Genomic DNA, 21,993 nt, shown 5'->3' with positions numbered 1-21,993 from the left:
CATGCCGCTGTCCTTGAAATTGTAAGTAACAATCACAAACTGAACTGAAGAGAACCACCAAAGTACATGGCAAAATGTTATTTTGTGAAAAGTTAAGTCGATTTGAGATTAAGTCATTCAAGGAAAGCATATTAGAACATTGATTCAAAGAAAGCAGGCTAGAACATCCATAGCACTGCTATAGATACAAAGCTAGTCTCTGAGATGACCAACACAGCATACCTCACTGAACTCTGAGGTTATCTATTTACAGAGGGAGAGCATTCACTGTGTGGCCTTTCAGTTGTACAATGACACCACAGCCATTTTGCTTCAGCTTTTCACTGGAGCAGACCAAAATCTATATATTGTTACTCAATAGAGTCTGGTTTACAAACTCTCAAAATTACACAACCTGAAATTACATTTGAAAAGTTGAGTCGGCTTTTGCATTAAGCGGCATATTTTCTTGTAAACCTACATAAAGCATTGTTGGTCACATGCTACAGGTGATGGGTTTGGATTTCTGAACTTTAAATATTATGAATCATTAGTTATGCTAGAGACATATGGGGTGCCATAGTCTAGGGTCTACACAATAAATTAATGGTAATCTGTAGGAAGAAGGTACAGTTGAAGTCGGAAGTTTACATACACTTAGGTTGGAGTCATTAAAACTCGTTTTTCAACCATTCCACAAATTTCAAGTCAGTTAGGACATCTACTTTGTGCATGACAAGTCATTTTTCCAACAGTTGTTTACAAACAGATTATTTCACTTAAAATTCACTATCACAATTCCAGTGGGTCAGAAGTTTACATACACTAAGTTGACTGTGCCTTTAAACAGCTTGGAAAATTCCAGAAAATTATGTCATGGCTTTAGAAGCTTCTGATAGGCTAATTTACATCATTTGAGTCATTTGGAGGTGTACATGTGGATGTATTTCAAGGCCTACCTTCAAACTCAGTGCCTCTGCTTGACATCATGGGAAAATCAAAAGAAATCAGCCAAGACCTCAGAAAAAAAATTCTGGTTCATCTTTGAGAGCAATTTCCAAATACCTGAAGGTACCACGTTCATCTGTACAAACAATAGTACGCAAGTATAAACACCATGGGACCACGCAGCCGTCATACCTCTCAGGAAGGGGACGCGTTCTGTCTCCTAGAGATGAACGTACTTTGGTGCAAAAAGTGCAAATCAATCCCAGAACAGCAGCAAAGGACCTTGTGATGCTGGAGGAAACAGGTACAAAAGTATCTATATCCACAGTAAAACAAGTCCTATATCGACATAACCTGAAAGGCCACTCAGCAAGGAAGATGCCACTGCTCTAAAACCGCCATAAAAAAGCCAGACTACGGTTTGCAACTGCACATGGGGATAACGATTGTCTTTTTTGGAGAAATGTCCTCAAAAATAGAATTGTTTGGCCATAATGACCATCATTATGTTTGGAGGAAAAAGGGGGAGGCTTGCAAGCCGAAGAACACCATCCCAACCATGAAGCACGGGGGTGGCAGCATCATGTTGTGGGGGTGCTTTGCTGCAGGAGGGACTGGTGCACTTCACAAAATAGATGGCATCATGAGGGAGGAAATATATATATTGAAGCAACATCTCATGACATCAGTCATGAGTTAAAGCTTTGTTAAAGCTTGGTCGCAAATGGATCTTCCAAATGGACAATGACCCCAAGCATCAAATCAAAGTTTATTTGTCACGTGCGCCGAATGCACCTTACAGTGAAATGCTTACTTACAGGCTGTAACCAACAGTGCAATAAAGGCATTAGGTGAACAATAGGTAAGTAAATAAATAAAAACAACATAAATAAATAAAAAAACAACAGTAAAAAAGACAGTAGCGAGGCTATATACAGTAGCGAGGCTATAACAGTAGCGAGGCTATATACTGTCACCGGTTAGTCGGTCTGATTGAGGTAGTATGTACATGTAGATATGGTTAAAGTGACTATGCATATGATAAACAGAGAGTAGCAGTGGCGTAAAAGAGGGGTTGGTGGGTGGTGGGACACCAGTGCAGACAGCCCGGTTAGCCAATGTTCGGGGGCACTGGTTGGTCGGGCTAATTGAGGTAGTATTCTACATGAATGTATAGTTAAAGTGACTACCACTGTTGTGTCGTCTGCAAACTTAATGATGGTGTTGGAGTTGTGCCTGGCCATGCAGTCGTGGGTGAACAGGGAGTACAGGTGGGGACTGAGCACGCACCCCTGAGGGGCTCCAGTGTTGAGGATCAGCCTGGTAGATGTGTTGCTACCTACCCTCACCACCTGGGGGCAGCCCATCAGGAAGTCCAAGATCCAGTTGCAGAGGGAGGTGTTTAGTCCCAAGATCCTTAGCTTAGTGATGAGCTTTGAGGGTACTATGGTGTTGAACGCTGAGCTGTAGTCAATGAATAGCATTCTCACGTAGGTCTTCCTTTTGTCCAGGTGGGAAAGGGCAGTGTGGGGTGCAATAGAGATTGCATCATCTGTGGATCTGTTTGAGCGGTATGCAAATTGGAGTGAGTCTAGAGTTTCTGTGATGATGGTGTTAATGTGAGCCATGACCAGCCTTTCAAAGCACTTCATGACTACGGACGTAAGTGCTACGGGTCTGTAGTCATTTAGGCAGGTTGCCTTCGTGTTCTTGGGCACACGGACTATGGTGGCCTGCTTGAAACAGTGAAGACACATGTCAGTTGGCCAGCACATAACCGGAGCACACGTCCTGGTAATCCGTCTGGCCCCGCAGCCTTGGGAATATTGACCTCTTTAAATGGTCTTACTCACATCAGCTACGGAGAGCGTGATCACACAGTTTTGCTTGCCTCGAAGCGAGCATAGAAGTGATTTAGCTCGTCTGGTAGGCTCATGTCACTGGGAAGTTCGTGGCTGTGCTTCCCTTTGTAGTCTGTAATAGTTTGCAAGACCTGCCACATAAGACGAGCATCGGAGCCAGTGTAGTATGACTCAATCTTAGCTATGTATTGACGCTTTGCCTGTTTGATGGTTCGTCGGAGGGCATAGCAGGATTTCTTACAAGCTTCCGGTTTAGAGTCCCTTTAGCTCAGTGCGAATGTTGCCTGTAATCCATGGCTTCTGGTTGGGGTATGTACGTACAGTTACAGTGGGAATGGCGTCCTCAATGCACTTATTGATAAAGCCAGTGACTGATGTGGTGTACTCCTCAATGCCATCGGAAGAATCCCGGAACACGTTCCAGTCTGTGATAGCAAAACAGTCCTGTAGTTTAGCATCTGCTTCACCTGACCACTTTTTTATAGGCCGAGTCACTGGTGCTTCCTGCTTTCATTTTTACTTGTAAGCAGGAATCAGGAGGATAGAATTGTGGTCAGATTTACCAAATGGAGGGTGAGGGAGAGCTTCGTATGCGTCTCTGTTTGTGTGATTTAAGTTTCCCTGCATTAAAGTCTCCTGCCGCTAGGAGCGCCGCCTTTGGGTGAGTGGTTTCCTGTTTGCTTATTTCCTTATACAGCTGACTGAGTGCGGTCTTAGTGCCAGCATCCGTGGTGGTAAATAAATAGCCACGAAAAGTATAGCTGAAAACTCTAGGCAAATAGTGTGGTCTGAATACTCTACTACAGGCGAGCAAAATCTAGAGACTACCTTAGATTTCGTGTACCAACTGTTATTTACAAATATGCACCCCCTGCCGGTGCAGCGTATATCCCACTAGCTGAATATCCATGTCATCATTCATCCTCGATTCCGTGAAACATAAGATATTACCGTTTTTTGATGTCCCGTTTGTAGATCGTACCTCGTCCAATGATTGCACATTGGCGAGTAATATTGACGGTAACGGCAGCTTTCCCACTCGCCTTCTGTAAATCCTTACGAGGCACCCTGCTCTGTGTCCTCTTTATCTGCATCTCTTCCTCTTGCCAGTAATTGGGATGTTGAACTTGGAGAAGGAACAGTTTATTGCCCGTGTCACTTAACTTCCTGCCGAGCAATAAAGATGTAATGTTTAGAGAGAAGGAGGAGACCACCCAGATTTGGGTGTATATATATTACCACTGATGGAAATATGTTTTTGTCTCATGCAGCTGTATCGACCCAATGGGTGAAAACTTGGTTTGAGCTTTATTAAGCATCTGTGAGTTTAAATAGGTTCATTTAGAACCTAACACAGGTTATATAGGGAAAATGACTCATAATTCCCAAATAAGCTCTTTGTGTACTATTTGTTCAAAGTAAGTAAACGCCACAAAAACAATTGACGGACCAATCATCAGACAGACAGGTCGAGTGGCAAATGAGGGAGCCCTTCCCCAAATACTAAATAACCAGTTGCCTGCCCTCTGATCGTTATCACTGCTTTTCCTCAAAGACTTGATTTGTTTTCCTGTTTAACTCTTCACAGGTGTGCCATTAATCCTGCGCTCGGTGGCGTAACCTCAGTTCTCGTCTTTTGTATTGGATGACTTTACCGAAAGGAAAGTTTTCGCTTTGGGTAAGGATTTGCTTCACTGCTTGGAATATACGGCAGGTAGCCTAGTGGTTAGAGCATTAGACCAGTAACCGAAAGGTTGCTAGATCGAATCCCTGATTTGACAAGGTTCTGCCCTGAACAAGGCATTTAACCCACTGTTCCTAGGCTGTCATTGTAAAATAAGAATAAGACATGCCTAGTTAAATAAAACAAATCAACTGCTTTTCTTCCTTTGTTTCCTGTTGTAGCTAGCGTCACACGGCTAGCTGCGAAGACTTGGCTAACATGGCTAGATCGCTGCAAGACTAGCTATCCTACCGACTAGCTTTTCTACCAATTTGTAGAATTACTAGACCGACAGTCCTAGCACTGCTGCTTATCGGTTGAGAGACAGGCTTTTGTTCAATGCAAGACCAACATAGCGCTAGCTTACTTTGGCTAACGTTGTGCTAACTTTCCCATGTGGCAAACACTACGTTTGACATTATTATTTTTATTTTTTTTGTACTTTTACAGCTTTTTCTCCCCAATTGGTAGTTACAGTCTTGTCCATCCAGCTGCAACTCCCCTACAGACTCAGGAGAGGCGAAGGTCGAGAGCCATGCGTACTCCGAAACACGATCCTGCCAAGCCGCACTTCTCACTAAACCCGGAAGCAAGCCAACCCTATGTGTCGGAGGAAACACCGTCCAGCTGGCGACCGTGGTCAGCTTGCAGGCGCCTGGCCCGCCACAAGGAGTGGAAATCCCGGCCGGCCAAACCCTCCCATAACCCGGATGTCGCTGGGCCAATTGTGCGCCACCTCATGGTTCTCCCGGTCACAGCCAGCTGTGACAGCCTGGGATCGAACCCGGGTCTGCAGTGACGCCTCAAGCGCTACGATGCAGTGCCTTAGACTGCTGCGCCACTCAGGAGGACGTTGACATTGTTATAGGATTAGCTTCTCTGGCTTACACTGTACTAACTAGCTAGGCTACTAGACCCAGTGACGTACGCTGGTAACGTTGGTTTGTTCTTGGATTAGCTGTTTCTTGGAGCCATGAAACCTGCTAGCTCTGCCCAGGCAGTACCAAGCAGTGGATGTGAGCGGAGTGGATTTGAAAAATGCTGGAGCGTCTGCCTTCTCTCGCTCCAATTTCGCTCTGGTACTGCTCATCCAGAAGCTCTGGGGCATGCATTTTTAATTTCCTTCCTTGTTGTTCTTTTATCAGGCCTATTCTGTTGTATTTATTTAGCCTATTCCACCACTAATGTGCAGGGATGTTATGAGTCGACCATGAAATAGGTCACACAGCCTGTAACAGTGCTAAAGTTGTCTATCAACTGTCAAATGTGAGCGCAACAGATCCACAGGTGCAACTGAAGTATCTGATCATCAATAGATTAGAGAAAAAGCCAGTTGTTTTTTCAACAGTGGCCGCATATCATCAGGTAGGTCCTTGTTTAATAGCCTACTGTTTAATAGCCTGCTTCATAGTCACAAAAGTCGGTGGGGTGTTTGCTTAAATTATATTTTTAAACAAAAAGGAATGGAGAAATTTGCAAGGCAGTTTCTGTTCCTGTAAGGGAAGAACTTTTTTATGTTTAAAAAAGAAGAGATGAGTGGAACATCCGACAGCAAGGCCCCGGCCCCAGCACACCGGTTACTATGCGGGACGACCATGTTGGGCAAGGACACACACTCCCTGTGTGTCATCTGCCTGGGTGTCAAGCACAGGGAAGCAGAGTTCAACGACCCCCGGTCATGCATCCATTGTGTTTTTTTTGTTGCTGCTAACACCCTCCACCAGAGAGTGCAGAGAGCAGCCCAACGCGGTTTGTCTCCCACTCTTAACTCGAGCAGGTAGGCTGCCTTGCACCCCCAGCCCTCATGGGCCGACGTCTTGGATGGCTACCCCTAGGACCTTCACCCACTTTTTCAGGGCTTGGCCCCAGAAGAGGGGGGAAAGGGACCTCGTCATCGACGATGGCGAGGGTATGACCAACATCCTTCAGGCAGCGGAGAAAGAAGAGGACGAGGAGATGCAAGCCGCTCGGCCCTCATCTGCCCTTTGTGGGGTACAACGGGAGAACTCCCCTCTCACAACGTCCCAGGCAAACAACTTCTCCAAACTTGCGTGGTGGAAGCCAAACTCAATTGGGATAAACTAGCATGCTCCAAACCTGACTATCCGTAAACAAAAAAACTAAATAATTATGTCGCCTGGTTTGCCTAATATAAGGAATTTGAAATGATTCATACTTTTTCTTTTCATACTTAAGTATATTACAGAAATTACATTTACTTTTGATATTTAAGTATATTTAAAACCAAATACTTTTAGACTTTTACTCAATTCGTATTTTACTGGTGACTTTTACTTAAGTAATTTGCAATTAAGGTATCTTTACTTTTACTCAAGTATGACAATTGAGTACTTATTTCACCACTGGGGTAGGCCGAGTAGCCACGATTCCCGGGTCACACACACTTTTCAGATCCCCTAACAGGGGCCAGCAGTAGGGAAAAAGGTCCTTCGAAAAAGGTCCCGCTGATTTAATTTCCCTGTGGGTGCCCGACCTAGGGGTACGCCTCCTGCGGCAGAGAGGGGCAGGCAACAGTTCACTCCATGTTCTCTGGCCTGCCTCTTCTCAGGTGGAGCACAGACTCCCCCGATACTGGCGGCAGAGAGCCAGCTTGGGTTCTACTCCCAGTACTTCCTGTTTCCCAAAAAAGGGAGTGGGGGTTTGCCCCATTCTAGACCTACAGGTCCTCAACAGCTAACTGATGAAGTTCACATTCTGTATGCTTACATTCAACATGCTGTCTCGCTCTATTCATCAAGGTGACTGGTTCACCTCAGTCAACCTGCAGGATGCTTATTATCACATAAGCATCCTGCCAGCACACAGGACGTTTCTAAGGTTTGCTTTTCAAGGCACAGCCTACAAATATCTCACTGTCCCATTCGGGCAAGCACAATCTTCCCGAACGTTCAGCAAGTGTGTAGAGGCTAAGAAAGGTTAGGAATCCAGTGGCTGAGAGTATAGAACAGAATGTAATGCTGGATTCTCACACTTATCAGTCCCACCCTTTGCTGATGTAACAGCCTCCACTCTTCTGGTAAGGCTTTCCACTAGATGTTAAGATTTCCCTTCGCTGGAACTAAGGGGCCTAGCCCGAACTATGAAAAACAGTCCCCAGTCCATTATTCCTCTTCCAACAAACTTTACAGTTGACACGAAGCATTGAAGCAGGTAGACGTTCCCCTGGCATCCGCCAAATCCAGATTTGCCAGATGGTGAAGTGTGATTCGTTACTCCAGAGAACACGTTTCCACTTCTCCAGTGTCCAATGACGGCGAGCTTTACACCACTCCAGCCAATGCTTGGCATTGCGCATGGTGATCTTAGGCTTGTGTGCAGCTGCTCGGCCATGCAAACCCATTTCATGAAGCTCCCGACAAACAGTTATTGTGCTGACGTTGCTTCCAGAGGCAGTTTGGAACTCGGTAGTGAGTGTAGCAACCGAGGACAGACGATTTATACGCGCTACACGCTTAAGCACTCGGCGGTCCCGTTCTGTGGCCTACCACTTTGCGGCTAAGCTGTTGTTGCTCCTAGATGTTTCCACGTCACAATAACAGCACATACAGTTGACCAGGGCAGCTCAAGGAGGGCAGAAATGTAATAAACTGACTTGTTGGAAAGGTGGCATCCTATGACGGTGCCACGTTGAAATTCACTGAGCTCTTCAGTAAGGCCCTTCTACTGTCAATGTTTGTCTATGGAGATTGCATGGCCGTATGCTCAATTTTATACACCTGTCAGCAACAGAAATAGCCAAATCCACTAATTTGAAGGGTTGTCCACAAACATTTGTGTATATATAGTGTATATAAAGTCATTGAACGCTGGTCATACTGTTGTTTAGTCACTGTGAGTATAGATACAGTGCATTCAGAAAGTATTCAGACCTTTTTCCACATTTTGTTATGTTACAGCCTTATTCTAAAATTGTTTAAATAGTTATTTTCCTCATCAATCTACACACAATACCCCATAATGACAAAGCAAAAACAGGTTTTTAGAAATTTTAGAAATGTATAAATAAAAAACTTAAATCACATTTACCTAAGTATTCCAACCCTTTACTCAGTACTTTGTTGAAGCACTTTAGGCAGCAATTACAGCCTTGATTCTTCTTGGGTATGATGCTAGAAGTTTGGCACACATGTATCTTGGGAGTTTCTCCCATTCTTCTCTGCAGATCCTCTCAAGCTCTATCAGGTTGGATGGGGAGCATTGCTTCACAGCTATTTTCAGATCCGGGCTCTGGCTGGGCCACTCAGAGACATGTCCCAAAACCACTTCTGCGTTATCTTGGTTGTGGGCTTAGGGTTGTTGTCCTGTTGGAAGGTGAACCTTCGCCCCAGTAAGATGTCCTGAGCAGATTTTCATCAAGGATCTCTCTGTACTTTGCTCTGTTCATCTTTCCCTCGATCCTGACTAGTCTCTTAGTCCCTGCCCCTGAAAAACATCCCCACAGCATGATTCTGCCACTACCATGCTTCACTGTAAGGATGGTATTGTCTAAGTGATGAGTGGTGCCTGGTTTCCTCCTGTTTCATCTGTTTTTTCATGGTCTTAGAGTCTTTAGGTGCCTTTCGGCAAACTCCAAGCAGACTGTCATGTGCCTTTTATTGAGTAGTGGCTTCTGGAATGTTCTCCCATCTCCACAGAGGAACTCTGGAGCTCTGTCAGAGTGACCATCGGGTTCTTGGTAACTTCCCTGACCAAGGCCCTTCTCCCCCGATTGCTCAGTTTGGCTGTGGGGCCAGCTCTAGGAAGAGTCTTGGTGGTTCCTAACTTTTCCCATTAAGAATGATGGAGGCCACTGTGTTCTTGGGGACCATCAATGCTGCAGAAATGTTTTGGTACCCTTGCCCAGATCTGTGCCTCGACACAATCCTGTCTCGGAGGTCTACGGGCAATTCCTTTGACATCATGGCTTGGTTTTTGCTCTGACATGCACTGTCAACTGTGGGACCTTATATAGACAGGTGTGTGCCTTTCCAAATCATGTCCAATCAATTGAATTTACCACAGGTGGACTCGAATCAAGTTGTTGGAACATCTCAAGGATGATCAATGGAAACAGGATGCACTTGAGCTCAATTTCAAGTCTCATAGCAAAGGGTCTGAATACTTATGTAAATGTGGTATTTCTGTTTTTTACATTTTTCTAAAAACCTGTTTTCGCTTTGCTATTATGGGATATTCTGTGTAGATTGCTGATGATTTTTTTTGTATTTAATCAACTTTAGAATAAGGCTATAACGTAACAAAATGTGGAAAAAATCAAGGGTACTGAATGCTTTCCGAAGGCACTGTACATGATTGACATCAGGAAAAGAGGGTGGGCACTGATCCTTGATATTTGATGTAAACCTGCTAGCTCAATTTCTTTTTGTGATTTCATTCGATTTCTCATTGTGATTTTGGTCTTTCTGACTGACTCTGCTATGAGTGTCAGCCAACCAGACTGAATGTTGATGATGTAGGCTAAATCAAGTGTTACTCAGATATTATGCCTCTGTTAATATTTAAACAAGGAAGCTATATAGCTACACACACTCGACCGGTGCCTGCATCTCTCAAGTCATGTATGTTTTTGGATACCGGCTGCGACTAAGGAAAAAGGTGTAACCGGGCGCACACTAGCCGACTGCAATTAGCTGCGTTTTCAGGTTTTGGCGGTTCTTGATGTCAAGATACACCCATTGATGCACGTCATTGGTCCGTGTCGTTTCTTTTGAGTCAGGGACAACAGTTGTTGACAACTGTAGCATTTTAGTTAAGCCTAACCCTAACACTTTTCCTAACCTTAACCTGCCACGCCAATTCACCTAACTTGCCACGTTAATTATCCTAACCTGCAATGTTAGTTATCCTAACCTGCTAAACAAATCATTTGTGTTGAGAAACCATCAGTCTCATAACACCGGAACTGATCAGTGGCAGGTATCAATGTTCGTTTCCTGATATCAGGGAACACCTACATCAAGAAATGCCTATTCCGCGAGCTTCGCGAGCTCCTTACAGGGCAGATCAACAGGGGCAACCAACCACATGATTACTCAGGAGCACTGGGTTCCGAACAACAATGACAAAAAAAAAATTATAACAAAAAAAAGAAAATTGGGGAATGATACCAACCAGACAAAATGGTACTTTGGAGATTGGAAGGGCAAAGGGACATGTGCTCTGCCCTATCTGTGCACGTGCCTGCCTACCAATCCTCTGTATCTGAGTTTTTATGCTTCTTGCTGAAGGAAGGCGTTCTCCACTGTTAAGGTCTATCTAGTTGCTATCTCTGTCTGTCATATTTGAAAAGTGGCACTTCGCTTACATCCAGTTCCCAAGCCTTGGGATTTATCTATTGTGCTTGAGGCTATTTCACAGCAGCCTTTTGAGCCGGAGATGAAATATCTCTCCTTTCAGATACAAAAGTATGTGGACACCCCTTCAAATTAGTGAATTTGGCTATTTCAGCCACATTCGTTGCTGACAGGTGTAGAAAATCGAGCACAGAGCCATGAAATCTCCATAGACAAACATTGGCAGTAGAATGGCCTTAATGCCACCTTTCTAGCAAGTCAGTTCATCAAACTTCTGCCTTACTGGAGCTGCCCCGGTCAACTGTATGTGCTGTGAAGCGAAACGTCCAGAAACAACAACGGCTCAGCCGCGAAGTGGTTGGCCACACAAGCTCACAGAAAGGGACCACTGAAGCACTTAGCGCATATAAATTGTCTGTCCTCAGTTGCAACACTCAATACCAAGTTCCAAACTGCTTCTGGAAGCAACTTTAGCGAAATAACTGTTCATTGGGAGCTTCATGAAATGGATTTCCATTGCCGAGCAGCCGCACCCAAGCCTAAGGTCAGCTTATGCAATGCCATGCGTCGGCTAGAGTGGTGTAAAGCCCGCCGCCATTGAACTCTGGAGCGTTGAAATGCATTCTCTGGAGTGATGAATGAAGCTTAACCATCTGGCAGTCCTATGGACGAATCTGGGTTTGGCAGATGCCAGGAGAACATCTACCTGCCCAAATGCATAGTGCCAACTGTAAAGTTTGGTGGATGAGGAATAATGGTCTGGGGCTGTTTTTCATGGTTCGGGCTCGGCCCATTAGTTCCAGCGAAGGGAAATCTTAACTCTAATACATACAATGACATTCTAGATGATTCTGTGCTTTCAGTTTTGTGGCAACAGTTTGGGGAAGGCCCTTTCCTGTTTCAGCATGACAATGCCCCTGTGCACAAAGTGAGGTACATACAGAAATGGTTTGTCGAGACTGTTGTGGAAGAACTTGACTGTCCTGCACAGAGCCCTGACCTCAACTCTATCGAACACCTTTGGGATGAACGCCAACTGCAAGTGAGGCCTAATCGGCCAACATCAGTGCCCATCCTCACTAATGCTCGTGGCTGAATGGAAGCAAGTCCCCGCAGCAATGTTCCAACATCGAGTGGAAAGCCTTACCAGTAGAGTAAGGCTGTTATAGCTGCAACTTTATGTTTTTAGCAGCAAAATGGGGGCTAACTCCCTTTTAATAGCCATGATTTTGGAATGAGATGTTCGATGAGCAGGTGTCCACATACTTTTGATTAGAGGTCGACCGATTATGATTTAACGCCAATACCGATTATCGGAGGACCAAAAAAATCCGATACCAATTAATCGGCAGATTTAAAAACATTTTTGAAACATTGATATTTATTTATTTGTAATAATGACAATTACAACAATACTGAATGAACACTTTTATTTGAACTTAATATAATACATCAATAAAATCAATTTAGCCTCAAATAAATAATGAAACATGTTCAATTTGGTTTAAATAATGCAAAAACAAAGTGTTGAAGAAAGTAAAAGTGCAACATGTGTCATGTAAAAAAGCTAACGTTTAAGTTCCTTGCTCAGAACATGAGAACATATGAAAGTTGGTGGTTCCTTTTAACATGAGTCTTCAATAATCCCAAGTAAGAAGTTTTAGGTTGTAGTTATTATAGGAATTAAAGGACTATTTCTCTCTATACCATTTGTATTTCATATACCTTTGACTATTGGATGTTCTTATAGGCACTTTAGTATTGCCAGTGTAACAGTATAGCTTCCGTCCCTCTCCTCGCCTCCTACCTGGGCTCGAACCAGGAACACATCGACAACAGCCACCCTCGATCATCGTTACCCATCGCTCCACAAAAACCACGGCCCTTGCAGGGCAAGGGGAACAACTACTCCAAGTCTCAGAGCGAGTGACGTTTGAAACGCTATTAGCGTGTACCCCGCTAACTAGCTAGCCATTTCACTTCGGTTACACCAGCCTAATCTCGGGAGTTGATAGGCTTGAAGTCATAAACAGCTCAATGCTTGAAGCACAGAGAAGAGCTGCTGGCAAACGCACAAAGTGCTGTTTGAATGAATGCTTACGAGCCTGCTGCTGCCTAACACCGCTCAGTCAGACTGCTCTATCAAATATCAAATCATAGACTTAATTATAACATAACACACAGAAATACGAGCCTTAGGTCATTAATATGGTCAAATCCGGAAACTATCATTTCGAAAACAAAAGTTTATTCTTTGTGAAATACGGAACCGTTCCGTATTTTATCTAACGGGTGGCATCCATAAGTCTAAATATTCCTGTTACATTGCACAACCTTCAATTTTATGCAACATTATTGCAAGAGAAGTGACACAATTTCCATAGTTCAATATCGCCTGGTAACCTGGATTTCTTTTAACTAAATATGCAGGTTTAAAAAATGTACTTCTTTGTATTGATTTTAAGAAAGGGATTGATGTTTATGGTTAGGTACATTCGTGCAATGATTGAGCTTTTTTCGCAAATACGCTTTTGTTAAATCCTCCCCCGTTTGGCGAAGTTACATGTCTTTGTTAGGAAGAAATAGTCTTCATACAGTTGGCAACGAGCCAGGCGGCCCAAACTGCTGCATATACCCTGACTCTGTTGCACAGAACACAAGAGAAGTGACACAATTTCCCTAGTTAAAATAAATTCATGTTAGCAGGCAATATTAACTAAATATGTAGGCTTAAAAATATATACTTGTGTATTGATTTTAAGAAAGGGTTTGATGTTTATGGTTAGGTACACATTGGTGCAACGACAATGCTTTTTTCGCGAATGCGCTTGTTAAATCACCCATTTGGCGAGGTAGGCTCTGATTCAATGATAAATTAACAGGCACTGCATCAATTATATGCAACGGCAGGATAAGCTAGATTTTCAGAGTCATGTGTATAGGTGGCAGGGAAGTCAGGTGCAGGAGAGTCAAACGGAGTGTGAAATGGAGTCTTTAATGAATGTCCACATAACATGCTCCATAACACTAATAAGAACAGAATATAAACAAACATGGGTACGAGGAACCGTCGCGCATCCATAAAACAAACGCAACACTGACAATGAACAATCTCTGACAAAGACATGAGGGGAAACAGAGGGTTAAATACACAACAGGTAATGAATGGAATTGAAAACAGGTGTGTGGGAAGACAAGACAAAACCAATGGAAAATGAAAAATGGATTAATGATGACTAGAAGACCGGTGATGTCGACCGCCGAGCACAAGGAGAGGCAACAACTTCGGCAGAAGTCGTGACATGGATAAACTGGTAATATCATCAACCATGTGTTGTTAACTAGTGATTATGTTAAGATTGATTGTTTTTTATAAGATACGTTTAATGCTAGCTAGCACCTTACCTTGGCTCCTTGCTGCACTCTCATAACAGGTAGTCAGCCTGCCACGCAGTCTCCTCGTGGAGTGCAATGTAATCGGTGTCCAAAAATGGTGATTACCAATTGTTATGAAAACTTCAAATCGGCCCTAATTAATCGGCCATTCCGATTAATCGGTCGACATCTACTTTTGATCATGTAGTGTATCTCTCCTTTAAGACTGCTTTACTAGTCGCCCTTATGTCCGCAAAGTAAGTGAGTGAGCTACAGTACATTCACAGTTTGCCCGGGGCTTTTCCAAGGTCACCTTCTTGCCCAACCCACCTTTATACCCAAGGTTAGCAGCAATTACAATTGTCTCGCCATGGAGCTTGTGGCTTTCCACCTGCCCATCTTTCCCTTCTATGGAAGATGAGCGGCTACATCATTTGTGTCCAGTACACACATTGCTCGTATACTTGGATAGGACGAAAGCTTTTCCCAAGCGCAACCAACCTTTTAGGTCCTTGGCACCTCCCTGTAAGGGGAGGCCCCTCTCTCGTCAATGATTGTCTTATATTGGATTGTGGAAACTATTATATTTGCAATACAGCTTGTTGGGCATCCCCTCATACTTTTAAAGTTCTACCGACGAGACGTCACTGAGCCTTCATTGGTGCATACTGTCTTCAGTGTCGGAGCCTCTGAGGGTTGATATTGAGAGTGCCTGGCTTCAGAAAGCATGTGTGATACTGGAGTTGGTCATATCCCACAGTGAGACGTCGAAGCAAATAATTGAAAGAGAACTTAAGGTTACTTGCGTAACCCCGGTTCTCTGATATTATGAGTGAGACATCTCACCACATTCCCCTACTCGCCAAAGCGTGAGGAAGTTCGGATCGCAAATGATCAGAGGGCAGGTGAGTGGCTCTTTAGTATGAGGGGAGGGGCTCTCTCATTCGCCACTCAGCCTGTTTGTCTCCCGACAGAAGTGTATGATTGGTCCTTCGAATCCCAACAGTGAGATGTCTCACTCATAATATCAGAGAACCAGGGTTAAGCAAGTAATCTTAAGTTGACAAGAGCATGCAAGAAAAGATTCTAACAACAGAATAGACTAACAGCAGCAGATAGAATGGGTCGTCTGTAGATGAAAAAGGCACTGAAGTAGATAAACCTTTCCTGTGTATTGTGTATGTATGCTGGCCATGGAGACAACACGTGAGCAGACATCCTAAGTAAGGATGGTCAAATGTAGTGCACTGTAATGGAAATAGGGTGCCATTTAGGATGCTACCAAGTACATTAATCATGCATAATTCCATTACATGCCATGCATCTAAGAAGTACGTGTAGGTAGGTGCTCAATACTTTCTGATGGTGATCTGATTTAACATGTATTTGAAGACATTGGTAATGTTGGAGAGGAACGTGGAGTAAACTGGACAGTTTGAACATGCCCGGCTGCAGTAATAATACCGCTATTCAGGTATGGTTGAATGATGTCTTGTCTAGACCCGTAGGTTACAACTACAGTGTTTAAATAATAAGGCTTTCATAAAGTATGCTCTCAATTGAAATGACAAGCAAACTTGCAATACAAAACATTATGTCAATGAATGATTCCACACACAACCTGTTTTGATCTATATTTCATGTAGTCATATTATTGATAAGATTTGAATCATTGCAGTTAAATCCTAGAAATATATTGATCAAATGAGACAGACTCTGGCATAGCAGGGGATATATAAAAGTCCCAGATAAAATGCTCCCGTTGGATCAATTCTGTGAATCCAATGGGATAGGTGAGTAATAATAAATGCATGACCGTGCAGGTGTTTGTACACATGCATATACACACACTCATTCAAATAAACACATACAAGAACACACACATACATGTAATAGTGACAGACATGCACACAAACATATAAAGTCGTTATTGCTGTTATGATTTCAGTTGTCCTTGATGTCCTTTGTTTTAAATGTATTATTTTGTTAGATTTTCTTTGCATTGTTGTTTGCTGTTTTCGTCTGTCTTTTCCTTTTCTCTCTTTAGTTCATTCTCTTGGTTGTTGGTGCATTGGGGTGTTCTTGGGGGTGGGGAATGGAATCGATTGTATTTTTATTTATTTATCTTCTGGGGGGGGGGGACTGTGGGAGGGGTCTCGAATGGTTGAGGGAAAGCTATTGGGGAACTGTGGTAGGATCTTGGAGGGTTCGGGTTTCACAAGATTGTGGTCATGAAGAAGGAAACTATGACATATGTTTTATATCACTATCATGCACACGCACCCTCACAATTAAGAATGGCTCTGTTGCGGAAAGACTGATACATGTTTGATAGTGTCTTGATGCTGTATTGTTTGTCCTTCATGTTCTAATAGTTTAATGTTACCCCGTTTTTTGTAATAAATAATTATTGAAAAAATAACAATAAAGAAATGCATGACTGCTCTGATGAAGATGTCTGAGTGAGATGCTCACATGCAGACTTCCTCATACAACCACATGTACAGTTTCTTTTATTTGACCTTTATTTAATCAGGAAATACCCTTGAGGTTAGAACCCTCTTTTGCGAGGGGGACCTGGCAGCCCTCACATATATACTGAACAAAAATATAAACGCAACATGCAACATCTTCAACAATTTGACTGAGTTATAGTTCATAGGAAATTGGTCAATTGAAAAAATTCATTAGGCCCTAATCTATGCTATTCACATGACTGGGAATACAGATATGCATCTGTTGGTCACAGATACCTTAAAAAAAAGCTATGTTTGTCTTTCAGAAAACCAGTCCGTATCTAGTGTGACCAACATTTGCCTCATGCAGCGGGACACATCTCCTGATCAGGCTGTTGATTGTGGCCTGTGGAATGTTGTCCCACTCCTCTTCAATGGCTGTGCAAAGTTGCTGGATATTGGCGGGAACTGGGACACGCTGTCAATCCAGAGCATCCCAAACATGTTCAATGGGTGACATGTCTGGTGAGTATACAGGCCATGGAGGAACTGGAACATTTTCAGCTTCCAGGAATTGTGTACAGAACCTTGCGACATGGGGCAGTGCCTTATCATGCTGAAACATGAGGTGATAGAGGCGGATGAATGGCAAGACAATGGGCCTCGGGATCTCCTCACGGTATCGCAGTGCATTCAAATTGCCATGGATAAAATGCCGTCGTGTTCGTTGTCAGTATGCGTGCCCATACCATAACCCCACCTCCAGCTTGGAGCACTCTGTTCAAAACTTTAAGAACAGGAAACCGCTTGCCCACACGACGCCATACACGTGGTCTGCTGTTGTGAGGCCGGTTGTACGTATTGCAAAATTCGCTAAAGCGACGTTGGAGGTGTCTTATGGTATAGAAATGAACATTAAATTACAGTGGTTTGCGAAAGTATTCACCCCCCTTGGCATTTTTCCTATTTTTCTGCCTTATAACCTGGAATTGAGATCTGGGCTTTGACTAGGCCATTCCAGAACATTTAAATGTTTCCCCTTAAACCACTCGAGTATTGCTTTAGCAGTATGCTTAGGGTCATTGTCCTGCTGGAAGGTGAACCTCTGTCGCAGTCTCAAATCTATGGGAGACTGAAACAGGTTTCCTTCAAGAATTTCCCTGTATTCAGCGCCATCCATCAGTTCTGACCAGTTTCCCAGTCCCTGCCAATGAAAACATCTCCACAGCATGATGCTGCCACCACCATGCTTCACTGTGGGATGATATTCTCGGGGTGATGAGAGGTGTTGGGTTTGTGCCAGACATTTTCCTAGATGGCCAAAATGCTCATTTTTAGTCTCATCTGACCAGACTACATTCTTCCATATGTTTGGGGAGTCTCCCACATGCCTTTTTTTTCTTTTTTCTTTAAGCAATTACTTTTTTCTGGCCTCTCTTCCGTAAAGCCCAGCACTGTGGAGTGTAAGGCTTAAAGTGGTCCTATGGACAGATACTCCAATCTCCGATGTGGTGCTTTGCAGCTCCTTCATGGTTATCTTTGGTCTCTTTGCTGCATCTCTAATTAATGCCCTCCTTGCCTGGTCTGTGAGTTAGGGTGGGCGGCCCTCTCTTGGCAGGTTTGTTGTGGTGCCATATTCTTTCAATTTTTTAATAATGGATTTAATGATGCTCCGTGGGATGTTCAAAGTTCCTGATATTTTTTTATAACCCAACCCTAGTCTGTACTTCTCCACAATTTTGTCCCTGATCTGTTTGGAGAGCTCCTTGGTCTTAATGGTGCCGCTTGCTTGGTGGTGCCAGTTGCTTAGTGGTGTTGCAGGCTCTGGGGCCTTTCAAAACAGGTGTATTTATACTGAGATCATGTGACAGATCATGTGATACTTAGATTGCACACAGGTGGACATTACTTAACTAATTATGTGACTTCTGAAGGTAATTGGTTGCACCAGATATTATTTAGGGGCTTCATAGCAAAGGGGGTGAATACATATGCACACACCACTTTTCTGTAAAAAAAATAATAATAATTTTTTGAAACAAGTAATTTTTTTCATTTCATTTCACCAATTTGGACTATTTTGTGTATGTCCATTACATGAAATCCAAATAAAAAATCCATTTAAATTACAGGTTGTAATGCAACAAAATAGGAAAAATGCCAAGGAGGATGAATACTTTTGCAAGGCACTGTGTCTGGCATTCAATTGTGTGGTATTTTATTGTCCCCAGCACAAGGTGCACCTGTGTAATGATCATGCTGTTTAAAAAAAATATATATATATTACCTTTATTTAACTAGGCAAGTCCGTTAAGAACAAATTCTTATTTTCAATGACGGCCTAGGAACAGTGGGTTAACTGCCTTGTTCAGGGGCAGAACAACATATATTTTTACCTTGTTGTTTAATCAGCTTCTTGAAATGCCACATCTTTCAGGTGGATGGATTATCTTGGCAAAGGAGAAATGCTCACTAACAAGGATGTAAACAAATTTGTGCACATCATTTGAGAGAAATAAGATGTTTGTGTTGCTATGGGACATTTCTGGGATCTTTATTTTTATATTTTTGGTCAGTATACATCATCACACGATGACATCCATGCATGCACTCAACATGCATATGATTGCTATTCTATGTAGATAGCACACTTCTTTATTGATAATAATAATACCAAGGGTTTGAGAAGAGTTATGAGGCCATGCTGTACATATTTCATCATCTGACCATACATAATGAATGAGCCATTCACAAACATTCAACACAACTAACATAGGTCTGGAGAGAAATAATATATACTGTATTTGATATTCATACTCATTTGTACACATTTTTTTGTGCTTCAATGGCCATGCTATTTTACAGGCTTATCACAGCAGGCTGGAAGTAAATCCACAGTTTTGGTGGAACTACACACCACTGATATAGGAATCGGACTCAGTGTGTAGACTTAAGTCTTAGCCTTCTGTAGTTAGTGAGATCTCTGACCATATAGCTGTAAATAGGCATTTTATCTTGATGTTCTGTAGTGCCAATCTGTAGTGTTCATGATTTAACTCAATTGCCCAAGCTGTCAAATTATTTATCTGGAGTTCAATCAATCCAATATGAGAAATCGATCACACTGAAACTGAGAACAACTATCAAAATGAATGTGCCTCACTTTGCACAAATGAAGTGGTTGATGTAGATCTACTTCCAAAAGATTATATCTCTTCAATATGCCCCATGTATGGCAACGTAATGATAAACCTCAATTCCCCATGGACAGAAAAGAGCAGACGCTCTGAGCAAGCTACTACTAATACAGCTCCAATCCCATAGGATCATATGACCATGTGTTTCAGTGTCCCTCATGCATTTCTTCTGTTATTAATTCAGCCGTTTCAGCAGATGTTTGGGCTGACATGCATGATACTCTCCTGTGTGTTCTTGACATTTCCTCCTGAGAAAGCGTAACAAAAATATGACTTCAAGAAAAACTTTAATGTAAAAAAATAATAATCTACTAATGTGAGTGCCAGCTGTATTAAGCAATCACTAACTTGGCTTCACCTCATGTAATGGCAATTTTCATGGCTGAAACCATTTCCTGTGAGCTAATTAACAGTGGATTAGACGTGGTGTTGCTTTGGACCGGAGCAGGAAGGCTTATCCTCTGTTTGTCCATTACTCCATATTCCAAGCCCTTGATTGCAATGACAGCAGAGGACAGTTGCCTAAGTCATTTGACTGCATAAATAATACTGCTATAATAGATGGCCAGGCAGCCACATTTCAGAATAGAAGAGAACATTGTGTAAGTGTGTTGTGTTTACACTTTTGTCAACTCGCATCCTTGTCAGTAATTTATAGTGGCATCTGTATGTGTCCTCTATCTTCCTGGAAAGAAGCCCTCATCTCCCTTCCTCTCTCCTGTCAAGTCTTGCTGCATGCCTGTCGTTCTGCCCTAGACACGGTCAGAAAGTCCCCTCACTGAGCTGCTAGCTGTCACTATTCCGAGAGGAGGGGATTAATCAAAAGGCAGGTTTCCTGACAGAATGACTTTGAAATTCATGGAATGTCCCTGATGGTTAGAAAGGTCAAAGGCATATCAAAACAGACACATTGTTTTCCTTATTCCTCACATCAAAGAATGGGTTTTGTTGAGGGAGGAAGTGCTCTCCTTGCTTTCCTTTCTTTACCTATTTATTTTCATATTCCACAACATATTGAACATGTGTTGTAGCCTATACTTTCCCCTTTAGATACACAGCAGATACACATGGGGAGAAAATGCTAATTTAATTGACTGCTCTACTATAATCATGACGGGTAATCCTGAGATTAGTTCCTGTGGTGGGCTGGTGCCAAGTGGAGGTCTGGACACAAGGCCCTAATGAGATGGTAGGGACTGAAGCCACAATCCATGGGTGTATCTTACATAGCATCCTATTGCCTACATAGTGCACTACCTTTGAGCAGAGCCCTATGGGGCTATGTAGAGAATAGGGTGCCATTTCTGACACAATGGCCACCACCATGGCCTATTTATTGCCTTACCTACCTTATCTTACCTCATTTGCACACAATGTAAATATACTTTTGTCCCTACTGTATTATTGACTGTATGTTTGTTTATTCCATGTGTAACTCAGTGTTGTTGTTGTATGTGTCGAACTTCTCTGCTTTATCTTGGCCAGGTCGCAGTTGTAAATGAGAACTTGTTCTCAACTAGCCTACCTGGTTAAATAAAGGTTAAATAAAAAAATATAATTAATTAGGCTATTTTCTCTTGAACCATATGGTCTATCTATTCAATGTGGTCTCAGAGCATTTTATATGATTCTGTATGTAAATCCGACATTCAATTTAGCAATTTAGCAATAGCAATTCGTACAATATGTTATCAATTGCAATTCATACAATAGGTTACGAATTTGAAAATGTACAGTATGTTACGAATTCCAATTTGTTGCGGCTAACGCTAGCTAAGGGTGGCTAGGTGGCTAACTCTAGCTAAGGGTGGCTAGGTGGCTAACGCTAACGTTAGCTAGCTGGGTAACGTTAGCTAGGCTATGGGTTAGGAGTTATCTTAAAGGGGAGAGCTAGCTAACATACTAAAAAGTATGCTAAAGTTGTCCGTGATGAGATTCGAATACACAACCAATGGGTTGCTAGACGTTTGAACTATACGCCCAACTAGTAAGTAGTTGCAAATTTGCTAAAAGTGTCCGTGATAAGATTCGAACACACAACCTTTGGTTTGCTAGACATCTGTCTTATGTAACCATACCAAACGTAACATATTGTATCATATTAATTTGAGTGTCCACGATTAAAGTTTACTATGTTAC

This window comes from Oncorhynchus mykiss, chromosome 19 (assembly GCF_057628025.1).
Source record: "Oncorhynchus mykiss isolate SJ-2025 chromosome 19, ASM5762802v1, whole genome shotgun sequence".
In the NCBI taxonomy this organism is placed as follows: Eukaryota; Metazoa; Chordata; class Actinopteri; order Salmoniformes; family Salmonidae; genus Oncorhynchus; species Oncorhynchus mykiss.
This window is presented reverse-complemented; position numbering follows the sequence as displayed.